The sequence below is a fragment of the Rattus norvegicus genome, chromosome 18 (genome assembly GCF_036323735.1).
Source record: "Rattus norvegicus strain BN/NHsdMcwi chromosome 18, GRCr8, whole genome shotgun sequence".
NCBI lineage: Eukaryota > Metazoa > Chordata > Mammalia > Rodentia > Muridae > Rattus > Rattus norvegicus.
The window spans coordinates 35,903,245-35,919,770 of NC_086036.1; the positions used below are offsets into that span (position 1 = coordinate 35,903,245).

The following is a 16,526-nucleotide window of genomic DNA, read 5'->3' on the forward strand; positions in this document are numbered from 1 at the left end:
CTTATCAATGAGTGCATACCATGTATGTCTTTCTGTGATTGGGTTAGCTCACTCAGGATGATGTTTTCCAGTTCCAACCATTTGCCTACGAATTTCATAAAGCCGTTGTTTTTGATAGCTGAGTAATATTCCATTGTGTAGATGTACAACATTTTCTGTATCCATTCCTCTGTTGAAGGGCATCTGGGTTCTTTCCAGCTTCTGGCTATTATAAATAAGGCTGCAATGAACATAGTGGAGCACGTGTCTTTTTTATATGTTGGGGCATCTTTTGGGTATATGCCCAAGAGAGGTATAGCTGGATCCTCAGGCAGTTCAATGTCCAATTTTCTGAGGATCCTCCAGACGGATTTCCAGAATGGTTGTACCAGTTTGCAACCCCACCAACAATGGAGGAGTGTTCCTCTTTCTCCGCATCCTCACCAGCATCTGCTGTCCCCTGAGTTTTTGATCTTAGCCATTCTCACTGGTGTGAGGTGAAATCTCAGGGTTGTTTTGATTTGCATTTCCCTTATGACTAAAGATGTTGAACATTTCTTTAGGTGTTTCTCAGCCATTCGGCATTCCTCAGCTGTGAATTCTTTGTTTAGCTCTGAGCCCCATTTTTTTTTGGTTCTTTTTTTTCGGAGCTGGGGACCGAACCCAGGGCCTTGTGCTTCTTAGGCAAGCGCTCTACCACTGAGCTATATCCCCAACCCCTCTGAGCCCCATTTTTAATAGGGTTATTTGTTTCCCTGCGGTCTAACTTCTTGAGTTCTTTGTATATTTTGGATATAAGGCCTCTATCTGTTGTAGGATTGGTAAAGATCTTTTCCCAATCTGTTGGTTGCCGTTTTGTCCTAACCACAGTGTCCTTTGCCTTACAGAAGCTTTGCAGTTTTATGAGATCCCATTTGTCGATTCTTGATCTTAGAGCATAAGCCATTGGTGTTTTGTTCAGGAAATTTTTTCCAGTGCCCATGTGTTCCAGATGCTTCCCTAGTTTTTCTTCTATTAGTTTGAGTGTGTCTGCTTTGATGTGGAGGTCCTTGATCCACTTGGACTTAAGCTTTGTACAGGGTGATAAGCATGGATCGATCTGCATTCTTCTACAGGTTGACCTCCAGTTGAACCAGCACCATTTGCTGAAAATGCTATCTTTTTTCCATTGGATGGTTTTGGCTCCTTTGTCAAAAATCAAGTGACCATAGGTATGTGGGTTCATTTCTGGGTCTTCAATTCTGTTCCATTGGTCTATCTGTCTGTCTCTGTACCAATACCATGCAGTTTTTATCACTATTGCTCTGTAATACTGCTTGAGTTCAGGGATAGTGATTCCCCCTGAAGTCCTTTTATTGTTGAGGATAGCTTTAGCTATCCTGGGTTTTTTGTTATTCCAGATGAATTTGCAAATTGTTCTGTCTAACTCTTTGAAGAACTGAATTGGTATTTTGATGGGGATTGCATTGAATCTGTAGATTGCTTTTGGTAAAATGGCCATTTTTACTATATTAATCCTGCCAATCCATGAGCATGGGAGATCTTTCCATCTTCTGAGGTCTTCTTCAATTTCCTTCTTCAGTGTCTTGAAGTTCTTATTGTACAGATCTTTTACTTGCTTGGTTAAAGTCACACCGAGGTACTTTATATTATTTGGGTCTATTATGAAGGATGTCGTTTCCCTAATTTCTTTCTCGGCTTGTTTCTCTTTTGTATAGAGGAAGGCAACTGATTTATTTGAGTTAATTTTATACCCAGCCACTTTGCTGAAGTTTTTTATCAGCTTTAGTAGTTCTCTGGTGGAACTTTTGGGATCACTTAAATATACTATCATATCATCTGCAAATAGTGATATTTTGACTTCTTCTTTTCCGATCTGTATCCTCTTGACCTCCTTTTGTTGTCTGATTGCTCTGGCTAGAACTTCAAGAACTATATTGAATAAGTAGGGAGAGAGTGGGCAGCCTTGTCTAGTCCCTGATTTTAGTGGGATTGCTTCAAGTTTCTCTCCATTTAGTTTAATGTTAGCAACTGGTTTGCTGTATATGGCTTTTACTATGTTCAGGTATGGGCCTTGAATTCCTATTCTTTCCAGGACTTTTATCATGAAGGGGTGTTGAATTTTGTCAAATGCTTTCTCAGCGTCTAATGAAATGATCATGTGGTTTTGTTCTTTCAGTTTGTTTATATAATGGATCACGTTGATGGTTTTCCGTATATTAAACCATCCCTGCATGCCTGGGATGAAGCCTACCTGGTCATGGTGGATGATTGTTTTGATGTGCTCTTGGATTCGGTTTGCCAGAATTTTGTTGAGTATTTTTGCGTCGATATTCATAAGGGAAATTGGTCTGAAGTTCTCTTTCTTTGTTGTGTCTTTGTGTGGTTTAGGTATAAGAGTAATTGTGGCTTCGTAGAAGGTATTCGGTAGTGATCCATCTGTTTCAATTTTGTGGAATAGTTTGGATAATATTGGTATGAGGTCTTCTATGAAGGTTTGATAGAATTCTGCACTAAACCCGTCTGGACCTGGGCTCTTTTTGGTTGGGAGACCTTTAATGACTGCTTCTATTTTCTTAGGAGTTATGGGGTTGTTTAACTGGCTTATCTGTTCCTGATTTAACTTCGGTACCTGGTATCTGTCTAGGAAATTGTCCATTTCCTGAAGATTTTCAAGATTTGTTGAATATAGGTTTTTATAGTAAGATCTGATGATTTTTTTAATTTCCTCTGAATCTGCTGTTATGTCTCCCTTTTCCTTTCTGATTTTGTTAATTTGGACACACTCTTTGTGTCCTCTCGTTAATCTGGCTAAGGGTTTATCTATCTTGTTGATTTTCTCAAAGAACCAACTTTTGGTTCTGTTGATTCTTTCTATGGTCCTTTTTGTTTCTACTTGGTTGATTTCAGCTCTGAGTTTGATTATTTCCTGCCTTCTACTCCTCCTGGGTGCATTTGCTTCTTTTTGTTCTAGAGCTTTTAGGTGTGCTGTCAAGCTGCTGACATATGCTCTTTCCTGTTTCTTTCTGCAGGCACTCAGCGCTATGAGTTTTCCTCTTAGCACAGCTTTCATTGTGTCCCATAAGTTTGGGTATGTTGTACCTTCATTTTCATTAAATTCTAAAAAGTTTTTAATTTCTTTCTTTATTTCTTCCTTGACCAGGTTATCATTGAGTAGAGCATTGTTCAATTTCCAAGTATATGTGGGCATTCTTCCTTGATTGTTATTGAAGACCAGTTTTAGGCTGTGGTGGTCTGATAGCACGCATGGGATTATTTCTATCTTTCTGTACCTGTTGAGGCCCGTTTTTTGACCAATTATATGGTCAATTTTGGAGAAAGTACCATGAGGAGCTGAGAAGAAGGTATATCCTTTTGCTTTAGGATAGAATGTTCTATAAATATCCGTTAAGTCCATTTGGCTCATGACTTCTTTTAGTCTGTCTACATCTCTGTTTAATTTCTGTTTCCATGATCTGTCCAGTGATGAGAGTGGGGTGTTGAAATCTCCCACTATTATTGTGTGAGGTGCAATGTGTGTTTTGAGCTTTAGTAAGGTTTCTTTTACATATGTAGGTGCCCTTGTATTTGGCGCATAGATATTTAGGATTGAGAGTTCATCTTGGTGGATTTTTCCTTTGATGAATATGAAGTGTCCTTCCTTATCTTTTTTGATGACTTTTAGTAGTACAATATTTTTTTAAGTCATAGTTCCATGACAGGAAAAATCAGCCAACCATACTTCCTGTCTTTCTACTATCTGTCATCTATTTAACTAACTTCCATCTATCTATCTATCTATCTAAAATAGACCTACCTACCTTCATCAACAGCACTGTTATCTATCTGATCTCTCTGATAAGTGTTTTGATTGCTCTTTTTTCTTTGACACAAGGTCCCACTGTGTATCTCTGGCGAGCTGAAACTTGCTTTATAATCTGGAGATCTGCCTTTCACTCAAAAGTTACTGCTAACATTAAAGGTGTGTACCACCACACCAGACTGTGGTAAGTGTATACACACACACACACACACACACACACACACACACACACACATTGTTCTTGCACATTGAGACACGGACCTCTCTTTGTACCTTCCCTACATATAAGGAAGAGTCCCAGAAGAGAGCACCCTTGGTCTAGTACATGAGAAGTGGGTAGGATGTCAACAATGTAGACACAAGTGAAGTTTCCTGGGCTAAGAAAATTGCAGGTGCAGTGACATGGCAAAGAAAAGACAGATTATTTTGGATAGGAATAAAATCAAATCTTATCAGATCTGCCTGATAAGCATGAATGCTGGAAATATTTGTTGGTAGGAAACAGAATAATTCCCACCTCAGGGCGTAGGGCTCATCGTCCAGTAAGCAGTACAAGGGGTGTTGAAATTCCTGACTGGTAAGTATCTAGCAGGTGATTATTGAGGTTATTCTGGTGGCAGAGTGGGAAGAGAATGGAGTCATGGAGATTCAGGAGCAAGTTGCTGAATTGGTCCAGGTAATGGAGGCCTAACCAGAATCCTGAGTAGAGGAGAGAAGGGAGGAACATCTTCAAGTCCCAAACACTGCACTGCAACAAAAATGAAAGCATTTCTCAACATCCAACTGTTAACATTGAAAAGGGGAACATGGAACCAGAGCTTCTCATATATGCTTCCAGGGTTTGGTGGGGATGAACTGGGATGCTGTCAGTGAGAACTAAGAAACTCCCACTGAGCATCCATATGTTCCAGCAGCTGCTGCTCTCTACAGACACTGTATTTGGCTTCAAGAATTGGGATTCTTGGCTAAGTGCCACCCTTTACAAACACTGTAGCTGTGCCCTTTGACGTGTCTCCAGGACATGGGCATGAGGCTAAGATGAGCTCCACACAAGAGAGATAGAAGTGGTCTACACAATTATAGATTGATACAGCTCCTCCCACTCTGGCATTGTTATTAGGGCCCAGCACCTAAAGCTACACAGGTTGTAAGTCTCAGGAGACAATCAATGACTATTGCTCTGCTAAACAGATACAGTATTAAACTGAGTCCTAGTGACATAGTGTTAAACACAGAGGTTAAAGCATCTCTCGGATCTGGTTTTGTAGGGGATGATGATTGATGTAGAGACTCATGGCTAGTCCAAGAGTACAGAAGAAGCGATGGTGGAGGGCTTAGCCCTAAATGAGATATCAGTACCATACCAACAAAATAGAGTTTTCAAGACACAACACTATAATAACACTGTGCTGGATAGCTTTATGTCAACTTGATACAAGCTAAAGTCACCTGAGAGGAGGAGACCTCAATTGAGAAAATGACTCTATGAAGATTGGACTGTAGAACATGCATGTAGAATATTTTCCTAATTAGTGATGTATGGGGGAGAGTCCAGCCCATTGTGGTTGAGGCTACCTCTTGGCTAGTGGTCCTAGGTTCTATAAGAAAGCAGGCTCCTCAATGGCCTCTGCATTGGCTCCTGCCTCTAAGATCCTGCCCTGTTTGAGTTCCTGTCCTGACTTCCTTCAGTGATCAACTGTGATTTGGAAGCATAACCCAAATAACTTTCCTCCTCAAGTTTCTTGGGCCATGTGTTTCATCACAGGAATGATAACTCTAATTAAGACACAGATGTTGTGACATCATGCAAAGATCCATACAATATTATTGCAGGAGAGGCTGAGCACAAATTCCCACTGCCAGCTGAGGAGCTATTGGCATTTGACTACTACTAGGAAGGAGAATTTTAGTTTCCTTTAAGGGTATGGCCCCTAGTAGATGAACAATGCTTCAATAGATGGCCCTAGATATATAGACAATATAAAGTATTGTATAAGAGTATATAGACAATATAAATTCATTTTAATCTCTTTTTTAATGAGGACACAAAATTAGGTGGATGGATGTAAGGATAGATCTGAAAGAGGTAGGGAGGTGTGACTGAATACATTTTATGAAATTCTCAAGCACTAATAAAAATATTATTTGAAGAATCTATAGTCTGCATGTACTAATTAAAATTTAAAAGATAAAGAAGCATCCATGGCACTCCTCCCTAGTAGTATCTTCTACCTTATAAGAGGAGATTTATCCCTACAAAGAGAAAACACATTCTAGGAAGCAGTGGATGGACGAATGGACAAAGCTACCAGAAAAACTATGAGCAGATTTGGAAGGCATAAAAACTTCATAGAACAGCAAGTGTGGGAGCCAACTCCACATCATACTGTTTTGCCTCAGTGCCTGGCACTGTGCTACACACAATTTCACTGAGCTACCTCAGCCAGACCCTTCTGGCATGGAGTCAGTTAGTTAACCTGGGCAATGTTCAGTTATGAAATGGCAGAGCCGACATTGAATTGCACATCTGCCAGTCTCTGAACCTTAGCTACAGAAGTACTTTGTTAAGGAGATAGCAGGATCCAGATATAGCTTCTAGTACCCAGGGAGCTCATAGGAGAGAAGTTATAGCTGGGGTTAATGAAAAGGAATGATAGGAGGTATTCAAGAATTTGCAATTTGAAATCATAAAAACTGGATGTTAATTAAGTTTCCTTATTGTATATTCTTGAGCAATTAAATATTCTAAGCTTCTATTCTCTTGCATCAAAATTGGGAATGAAATGTGCTTACTGTAGTGGACTGTTTCAAAGAATAAATGCATTGGGAAGTGTGTGACGAAAAGACTTGCAAATGTTGCTGGTAGTGTCATATTTACAGTTCTTCATGGACATAACACTCTTGATAAACACCAGCAATAACATAAAGAGTAAAACCAACACATTTATCATTCCTTTTATATTAAAAAGAAGGGAGAGGGAAGACATAGGGATCCTGGAAAAGAGCAAAAATTCATGCTTATGCTTGCAGTGAAGTGAGGCTTTCATTGACAGGATAAGTATTCCCAAAGGTCTTTGGCTTTGTGGCTGCTTCTGCCTCAAGCTAGAAGCTGAATAAAATCATAATTAACCTCAAGCTTTCCAAAAAGGCCGTTGCTGCTGAGTTATGATTTGAAAGTGATGTGATAGGAAATAGCTAGAGTTCACATGTGTGAAGTCAAATGCTCCAGCAGTTCTGTATAATTGATACTGGAAAATGTCCATCCCAAGGAAGCTTTGAGAGCTTATCTTAGCGCCTCTTCTTTCTGAAGATGCTGCTTTTGAGTGAGATGCTGTCAGTGTTTAGCACGTGTGAATTACACTTGAGTGCATTACCCCTGCCAGTCAGCAGTGGCATGCTCTGGTTCCCCAAGCCCTCCACAAAGGCAGATGTGTTTCATTGTGTGCTCATGAGTTTGGCACAAAAATGCAAGATAATGGGCTACCACTTAAACCTTTTTAACCTGGAGATCTAGTTTTCCTATATGGCTGCTTATTGTTATTGTGTGCCTGGAGGGGAAGGGCAGCTCTCCAATCCATTACACTTGTGTTAGGTGGTGATATTCAGTACAGTAGTGATTATATACCTTCAGGATGGTAAGTTGTTGGCCTCATATGTTTATGTTTTTTTAAAGCTCTATTCTCTCACCAATTGCCCTCTTTTTCACATAATAAAAATAGCATATATTAAGAATTAGTTTAAATTTTACACTGTCAATACAAAAAGGATACTATTATATTAATACAACTCAGATATGGCATTCTTGGTGGTATTTCTTTTTAGATGTCCTGTTAAAATTTTATTTTAGAAATACATTGATAATGTGTAGGGATGTAAAGGGCTACACATGTAAGAAACACTTATTCTCTCGAAGGGGGATTTCCAGGGATGCTCGGTGGAAGCAGTGTCTGCTGGGAGAGACGAAAGCTTGGCAGGTTACGTTCATCTACTGCATACTTTTGAATTTGGTCATGTAGCTCTTCGATTTCCTTTTCCTTGCCTCAACTCCTTGGTAAAATCCCTTCTGTTTCATCTCTCTAAAACCAGGTCTGACGTCACTTCTTCTCACTTCCCATCACACCTTTTCAGTCTATCCTGGGGTGAACTCATTCCCAAGCATCAACTCCTGTCTTCACTTTGAAGGACTGTCTTGCAGCTCTTGCCACTCATTCATTCTGTGATCATTACTTTATAAAGAGCTAATACGATACCTGGTATATGCCATACATGCACTATGAAAGAAAAGATCTCTGTCCTTCCTGGAGTTGGGGGGTTTAGCATTTTAATAACTGACAATAGAAGATGAGAATCATAGCATATATTCAGGTGAGGCAGGACAGATTACTAGGGAAGACGTGATAGAAAACCAAGAAGAGAATCCATTATCTAACTGTTATTATGGAAAAGAACATTCTAGACAAGTCGTTCTCAATTGTGGGTCTCAACCTCTCTGGGACCACATATCAGATACTTGCATAATGATTTGTAACAGTAGCAACATTACATTTATGAAGTAGCAATGAAATAATTTATGGGTGGGGTCATAACAACATGAGAAACTATGTCAAAGGGTCACAGTGTTAGGAACGTTGAGAACCACTGCTCTAGACAGATGTATTAAATATTATCTTCTCCAGGGAATAAAGAATATAAAGATATTTTCAGAGAAAAATACAGTGGGAGTATCATGAGTAAACAGACAAACAGAAAAAGATGAGCTTGGAGAAAATGACAGGGACTAGAGGGCAAAAAGCTACCTATGGTTAACATAGTGTTTCAAGTATAAAAAGAGTCTGATGAAACTGAATTAACAAAAGCCCTATGAAAATTAGGAACAGAATGGCTTCAGGCATTGCTGAAGTGTACATTAATCCAGGACCAGGACCTTCGGGAAGATGTGACATTGGATGCTGTGAACCTAAGCGGCCCTGGCTATCACTCAGTCTGTGATGCACTTGAAATTCCATTCCCCCTTTGTGCAACATTGCTAGCTTAGCTTCCTACACACTTCATCCCACTGTGTGATAGCTTTCTCCTAACAATCCCATTTTCCCCTTGCAAAATGTATGTAAGATAGTGCATTTTTAATAAATTTGCTTTGTAACTCATCAGCTTATATAAGACTTTTTCACGCCCAAAGTTTCCTATCTTCTTTAATTGATCATCCATTCTGTTCTTCATCCCACTTAGGATCCCATCACTGAAGAATAACCTACTGGGGCAAGTCAAGGACTTGAGAGAATGTGGTCATGGCTGTTGTAATGTATCTACTCATTTTATCTCTGTTCTGTGTTTTACAGTGTTAGGAATCTACTGGAAGGCCTTGCCTGCATTAGTCAGGCTCTCTACCCCTGAGCTACATCCTCAGCCCCATATGGATTACAGTTACTCTTCAGCAAGTAGTTGCTCTCACTGAAGAGTAAAACAGTCTTGTTTGTCTTTGTACACAAAGTACCTGTTCACAAAAAAAAAAAGACCACAAAACACAATTTACATAACCTTGTTCTCTACCCATAGAAAATGCCAGTGAGGAGCATAAGACAGCATTTCTAATAGATTCTTATATTAAGATTTATTATGAGAAATTGCAACTATTTTGTGGGGGAAAAACTTAAATAGCTGTTTAGAGTTTAGACAGAAGTTAAAGTTTGATGCAAGAATTAATGAAAGAATAAAAGTAAAGGTACTTTATTTAGACTTTCAGACTAAGTTAGTTTCCTGTCCTGTTTTGGTTTTCTGAGACATGCTTTTGTCATGCAGCTCAGGCTGGCCTCAGACTCTACCTTCCCAGCTCTGCCTTCTGAGTGCTGGACACACTTGGGCATGCTATCAAGGGCATTCATTCACTAAGGGCTCTTAATTGTTGTTCCTGTCTACCACAGTCAAGCTTACTTTCTCTCCTTGGCATAGACTTTGCCTTGCATCATATTGTTGTCTGGATTTACTTCGTAAGGATGGGTTGTCTCATAGGCAAAGGTAAGTCTCTATGTGACAATTATCTTCATTCCCTTTCTAGATTCAAGTGCTTAACAGCTATTATTGAGTTACATATACCAACTCCTGGACACGAGGGAGAACCCTCAGACTCAGCAGGAAGTGTTCAAGGTTAGACAGAGCAAGGAACACAGAAGCACAGAGCCTCTGCCTGAAGCAGGCACTACTGTTCATGTGCACTGCTCTAAAGAAAAGATGGTGTAAACGGAACAGCACACATATCATTGGAGGGAGTTTTATAGAATTTTATTTATAACCCAGAGCAAGCTTTTCTATTTTAGGTATAAGTGAAATATACATAACCTATCCAGCTGTTTCCTTGGAAACAGTTTCCAAAGACCTTGAATTCAGAAAGAGAATATCTATCAGGAATATACCTTTGTGAAGTACCAAACATAAACAGAGATTTCTATAAATAGAAGATGACCCAAGTAAGTCAGCTGTTTTTCAAAAAGGCAGAATAATTTCAGTACAAAAACTTATAATGTCTAATGTAATACTACTTAGGAAAAACACATAAACTCGAATAAAATAGCTTTATATGGATGTAAATAGTCCTATTATGAAAATCTTCATTTAATTTTCTGTACTCCATATAATGGTAACATTTTTCTTGTGTTGTGGTATAGTAATAAACTACAAAATGTATAACACATTAACAAAAATAGGAAAGCCAGAGAAACAGCTTAGCTGGCGAAAACCTAACAGACTAAATTTGATTTTCAGGACTCACCCATGTGGTAGAAGGATAGAACTAACCCTTGAAGATTGTCCTCTGACTTCCATTTACACACACACACACACACACACACACACACACACACACACACACACACATACACAAAATTAAATTTAGAAAGTTGCAAATCTGCAAAATAAAATTCTGTGTTAAAAGTTTTTTCCTTACATTAATGTGTGTCTACACGCAAGTATGTTTCAATTTTCAATTATTGGTATCTTGAAAGAAAAGTTTTGGTGTTTATTAAAGTGGTTATGCTAACTCTACAGACTGTTTTACATAATGAATTATATACAAAAATCAATTTAGACATAATCTCTGAAATATAATTATATATATATATATATAATGTTACAGTTGGGCTTAGTACAAGACATATATGCTTAATGAAGCTTCATATTCTAGATGCTAAAGATTGCAGACAGTCACAAACACACACACACACACAGAGAGAGAGAGAGAGAGAGAGAGAGAGAGAGAGAGAGAGAGAGAGAGAGAGAGAGACTGAGACTCATGGACTCATATGCATGTTCTAGTGCACACAGAAGGATTGTACTCTGACTCTATGATTCTGTTCACTTGATACCTTTCTCTTTGTTGACCCCTACTACTTAGAACAGTGGGCACAAGTAATTGTGAATAAATATTTGAAAGTAAATCTGGAAACTGAAGGCTAACGTGGAAGGGACAAGAAAACCTAGAAGGCAGCACATGTGGGCAGGAATAATTTGTGGAATATTGTGTTTGACATGAATAGATCATTCTAGGCAGTCAAGACATGCAATGAAAACTGATGTGATAGAATGGTAATACTCATGAGGCCATGGAAGGACTGTTTCTATATGTTTGAGGTAAAATATACTGCATAGAGAGATACTAAAAAACCAAGTAAACAAACAATAAAACAAAACAAAAACAAAACCCAAGAACCAACACCCCAAACCCCTCCCCAAAAAAACCCAAACAACCCATAACACAGAGGTGAAGTTAGAAGAGCAAGTCCTAGTGGCCTAGGTACTGAATTTGCATATTGTTTAATCCTTACTGGGATGCTGATGTTTTAAAGAAAAGATGCTCGAACATACCTCTTAAGTGTGTTTTGCACCAGCCTCCTTGGTCCTAAAGCAGAACTTGCTATTGTTATTTTGCTGAATGACCCTGCTTGTCAGGTTATTCTAACCCTTTCTATTTATACCCACAAATCCAGACTGCTCTCAACGGAAGCTTCCTTCTTACAGCGGGCAATAGTCAGTGGAGAGGTGCTAAGAGCTAAGAATAAGAGACTCAGTGTTCATCCCTAAATGCGACATCTTATCTCAGTCACTTCTTACAAGAAAGGCATCAAGAAAGGGGCAGCAGACAGAACATAAAGAATGTAAAGAGCAGGATGTTGAGGAAGAGCATTGGGAAATGCGCACCTCCGGATGGAGCTGCTGCACTGCTGCTTTCCTTACCGGTTGTGGTTACCTGCATATGACCTGCACAAGGTTCATTAAGCACAAATTGAGTAGAGCTATCAGAGGGGCCACACTCTTGTGTCCCATCCCTTCCTGAATAGCTATTCACAGTCTATAGCCATTGGGGAGGGAGAATCATTCATATTCAGTGTGTAGACATCAGTAGATTTCCCAGCTCTGGTGGATGCCCCCAGCCCCACATACATATGGGCAGTACTAAGTAGATTTGATGGGTTAGCAAAGGGGGCATAAAGTTAAGAAAGGAACGTTAGTGTTGGGGGTATTTAGAAGGAGCTGGAGAGAGGAAATGAGAAGTGGTTATAATTTTCTATTGTATACATGTACGAAAGTCTCAAGATTAAGGAGAAATTAATATGAAAATTGCTGAGTTTGTGTATGTGTGTGCACGTGTGTGTGTGTGTGTGTGTGTGTGTGTGTGTGTGTGTGTGTGTACGTGTACAGGTATAAAAACCTGTGTGTACCTCCATAGAGGCCAGAGCAAGACTTCATGTGTCCTACTTACCACATTTTGATACATTCCTTTGACACAGGCTTTCTCACTGAACCTCTGAACCTGGAACTAGGCTAGTCGTCATGAAGTCATGTCAATTCTTTTAATTATAAGGCCTAGGGAGATGGCTCAGCAAGGACATGTGCCTTGTTGCCAAGGCTGGTGGCCTGACTCTCTCATTCTTCTATCTCTTACCCGCACTGCACTGGGGTAACAGATACACATTCAGCCATGCATGGCTTTTCATTTGTGTGCTGGGAATCATTCCTCATGCTTCATCAGTAAGAGCTTTTAGCCACTGAATAAGTCATCTTTTTATCTCCCTAAACTTACCTTTAAGGAAGACTATTATTGACGTTCAGTGTAGTGCGAAACTGAACAGAGAGAAACTACAGTAAAAGGTTCCAACAGGAACTAGTTGCAATATTCAGTCAGAAAAGAAAAGCTTAGAATGGAATGGAGAGAGCTACCCTGCTTAAGCTAAAATTTTAAGCTATATTATAAACAGACAGCTTCTGTTCATGAATTTAGCTGATGAGCACATTACATTCATCATATAAATTTCCTTTCTTGGACTTTAAACACAACTATGCATCTGTAGACATTTGTCATTATAACACTATATGAAGAGAAGGATTCAGTTTATGGGAGGTAATTCCCTCATTTAAAATCAAAGAGCAACATTAATAGCATCATTGAGACATGCTTGGCAGAGTCCTCTGAGTGCTTCGCTCTGCCTGGTTTGTGACACAGTGAAAGCCTGTATAATGTGCTGGTGGTGGAAGCATTGAGTTAGTGAAGGTTATGGATGACACAAAACTCTAGAACATAGGACATCAAAGAGTGCAAAAACTGCTCCCCACCAAAAAAAAAAAATCCCTGTGGTTTAGCAATAACATTAATTAACAGTTTCATGGACTTTAAAACCAAAGTCAGGCACCATGTTAAACAGAGAATGCTCACATCCCCACTAGTCCACATTATACACACAAGACTAAAGAGAAAAGATCAAGAAAGAAACGAAAACTTTGCACTAGATCATGTAATATAGAAGCAAAGTCACTATAATTGGACAGATTTGTTCCTGGAGTTTATGAACACAACTATCAAGAATACTGTATCTAAAATATTGTTATCTATCTATCTATCTATCTATCTATCTATCTATCGAAAACTCACATTTGAGGAACAACTGTACTTTATTTTTATTTCTGATTTATTTATTTAGTTATTCAAAGTTGGTTCAATACCTTATTTGAAATCAATATCAAAGCACTTTATGGAAGTAAATTTCAGTATAATGAGATCTATGACACTGAGTAAAAAACAGATAGTTCATGTTTACTCATAAAAAGACAAATGTTCAAAGAGAAATCAGACATGAGCTCTTTAAATGTCAGATGATGAGATACCACAAATTTACTGAGGCTTTTCTTCCCTATTACAAAGATAGCTATAATGATTACTCTGTTGCTTCTATGACAGTAATTGGATATTGCTTTGGAGAAAAAGGCAAAGCACAGAAATTCAGTGGAGGAAATGCAAGGAGGAAAAACTACAGGCAGACAATCACCTGAAGCCAGGAATAAGGCAGGAGTACAAGAAATTGACATAGCAGTATAGGCAGAGATGAAGACAAGCAGAGACATCTTACTAGAACCTGAAGTGGATACTAGAGGCCATTTCTTCTCAAAAAGTCAGAGAGCTACATCCTCTTGAAACATGACTTGTTTGAATCAACTGAGGAAAACTAAGAACCAAGCCCATGCTGGCTCTGTCTTGGAAACTATAGTTAGGGTTCAACCAGACCAGAACTTAAATAAAGATGGTTTTGGAATCCTTAGAAGACACTGTTTTCTATCAGCTTTTCTTCCTTCCTTCCTTCCTTCCTTTGTTCCTTTCTTTCCTTCTTTCTTTCTTTCTTTCTTTCTTTCTTTCTTTCTTTCTTCCTTCCTTCCTTCCTTTCTTTCTTCTTTTTTCTCTTTCTTTCTTTCCTTCTTTCTTTCTGTCTGTCTGTCTTTCTTTCTTTCTCTCTGTCTTTCTTTGTTTGTTTTTTCTCTTTCTTCCTTTCTTTCTTTGTTTCTGTCTGTCTGTCTGTCTTTCTTTCTGTCTCTCTGTGTGTCTGTCTTTCTTTCATTCTTTGTTTCTTCATTTTTGTCTTTCTTTCTTTTTTTCACCAGTTCATATTTTTTAATTAAAACTTTTTTTTCATACTTTTGATTTTGATCACATTCTTTTCTCCCTCCCCTTGACTCTCCCAGATCCTTCCCACCTTTCTTCCCTCTAGGCACAATAGACATATTCCATGACAGGTCCCATGCCCAGAAATAGTTAGCCAACACAAAATGAATTCCATGAGTTGATTTGTATTAAGCAAGCCTGCTGTTCTTAAAGAGGCTGTTCTGTTTCCTCTCATGAAACTAAACTTCATTCCCCACACCTTTCACCTTGATGAAAGCATCTCAGTTTCTTCAGGCCGGAAGAGGTAAGAATTCCTTGAGCCTGTCCACGACTAGACTTTGATTTCAGGGCACAGAGGCTCGTAACAGATATTCAAACGCAAAAGGTTTGTTGAACATGGCAGTGCTGTTGGAAGAACAGTAATTATGGAAGCAGTCGCAGGGTCCTTCTTCAGTTTCATGGCTGTTCCAGGAGAGGGCACAGGGCACGTTTTTCTTGGCAGAGGCTTTATATCTTCTCATTAAACATTGTAATGGACTAATAGCATGAGAGATCCAATAAAAGTAAGCACAATATTCTCAAAAGTTAGCAATCCATATCTGAGAAATACATTTTCCCCTCAGTATTTCCTTTGATTTATTACCTTCTGGAACAGACACCAGGAAGGGCCCTTCTCATTTTAGGTTTTAATCCATCTTTCTAGACAGCTTTGTTAGAAAATATGAAGCATCAGAACTGTTTTCCTCCATGGTTCAGAATATCAGAAGATTTAAGAATTTCCTGTGTGTGTAGCAAGCAATTTTCTATGTTACAAAGTGCTGGAGTCCTGGCCTATAATATTCTTGTCCACAGTGGCTTTGGTAAAGATAATCCTATACCTCATCTGCTGGATCCCTTCATGCTGTGAAGGATGAAAGCTCCCATGATGCTTTCATCATCCCCATAATGATCATTGACCATGCATTACTGCTGGTCACTGTGCTAAGTATTGACATGCATTATCTGCTCAGTGCTCTGCTGGGGAATGGAAAAGTCTTGTAGTCACCTCTGAATATGTGATTTATGAATCCTCTCTACAACTCTCCCCACAGGGGAGGCCAACGTGTAAATAACGAACTCTAGTCTGCGGATGTAATGAGAACCAAAGGAACTGTTCACCCAGCATTGGTGCACAGAGGATGGGATCTGCTCCCTGGGGAGGATCTCACATGTCTGACAGAAAGGATGGCCAAAGGGAGTCTTGAAAGATGACACAGGATCTGCCATGTGGTCTGAAGACTAGAGAAGGGTTGAAGGGAAATTAACATGAGAAGAGTCAGTAAGAACTAAGTATCAATCAAGGCTATTGCTTGTCATGGACATGGAAGGAGAATAGAAGAGAAAGGAACATTTCAAAAGGGCTCTATTTTATTATGCATGATAATAAATTTATCAGTATTCTTTATACCTCAAGTGAGATCTGTGATATGAGAAAAAAGGGATTCATTTTCTGATTTGTGAAGAGAAGCACAGTGCTTAATAATGACTCTGCTGAGTGGTTGTGAGTGTAGTGTTCAGGAGGCCTTCCAACTGACCCGTCACGGCAAAGCACTTCACAACTTTACTAGGATCTACATGTGTCTCGTTCTTTTTGTCCTACTTTGTTTCAGGTTTGGAGACAGGTTCTCACTTTATGGCACAAGTTGGCCTGGACATTACTGTGAAAACCAAACTGACCTCAAACCTGTGGTAATCCTCCTGCTTCAGCCTTTTAAGTGTTGGGATTAGAAGTATGAGCCACTGTGCCCAGCTAAAATGCATATT

The 16,526-nt window shown here is 39.1% G+C and overlaps 1 protein-coding gene across 7 annotated transcripts in view; it reads right to left on the bottom strand.

Annotated features, from left to right (window-relative positions):
- Jakmip2 (janus kinase and microtubule interacting protein 2) overlaps positions 1-16,526 on the bottom strand; it is a 215,378-nt gene that overhangs the window by 119,773 nt on the left and 79,079 nt on the right. The window contains exon 2 of one of the 7 annotated variants that reach the window (XM_039096857.2): positions 4,320-4,501. The exons of 3 other annotated variants lie outside the window; for them this stretch is intronic. The gene's annotated coding sequence lies outside the window, so the exon portion shown is untranslated. Of the gene's footprint in view, positions 1-4,319; positions 4,509-16,526 lie in introns of those variants that run through there. 3 more of the 7 variants (XM_063277365.1, XM_063277366.1, XM_063277364.1) reach the window with 3 other exon arrangements.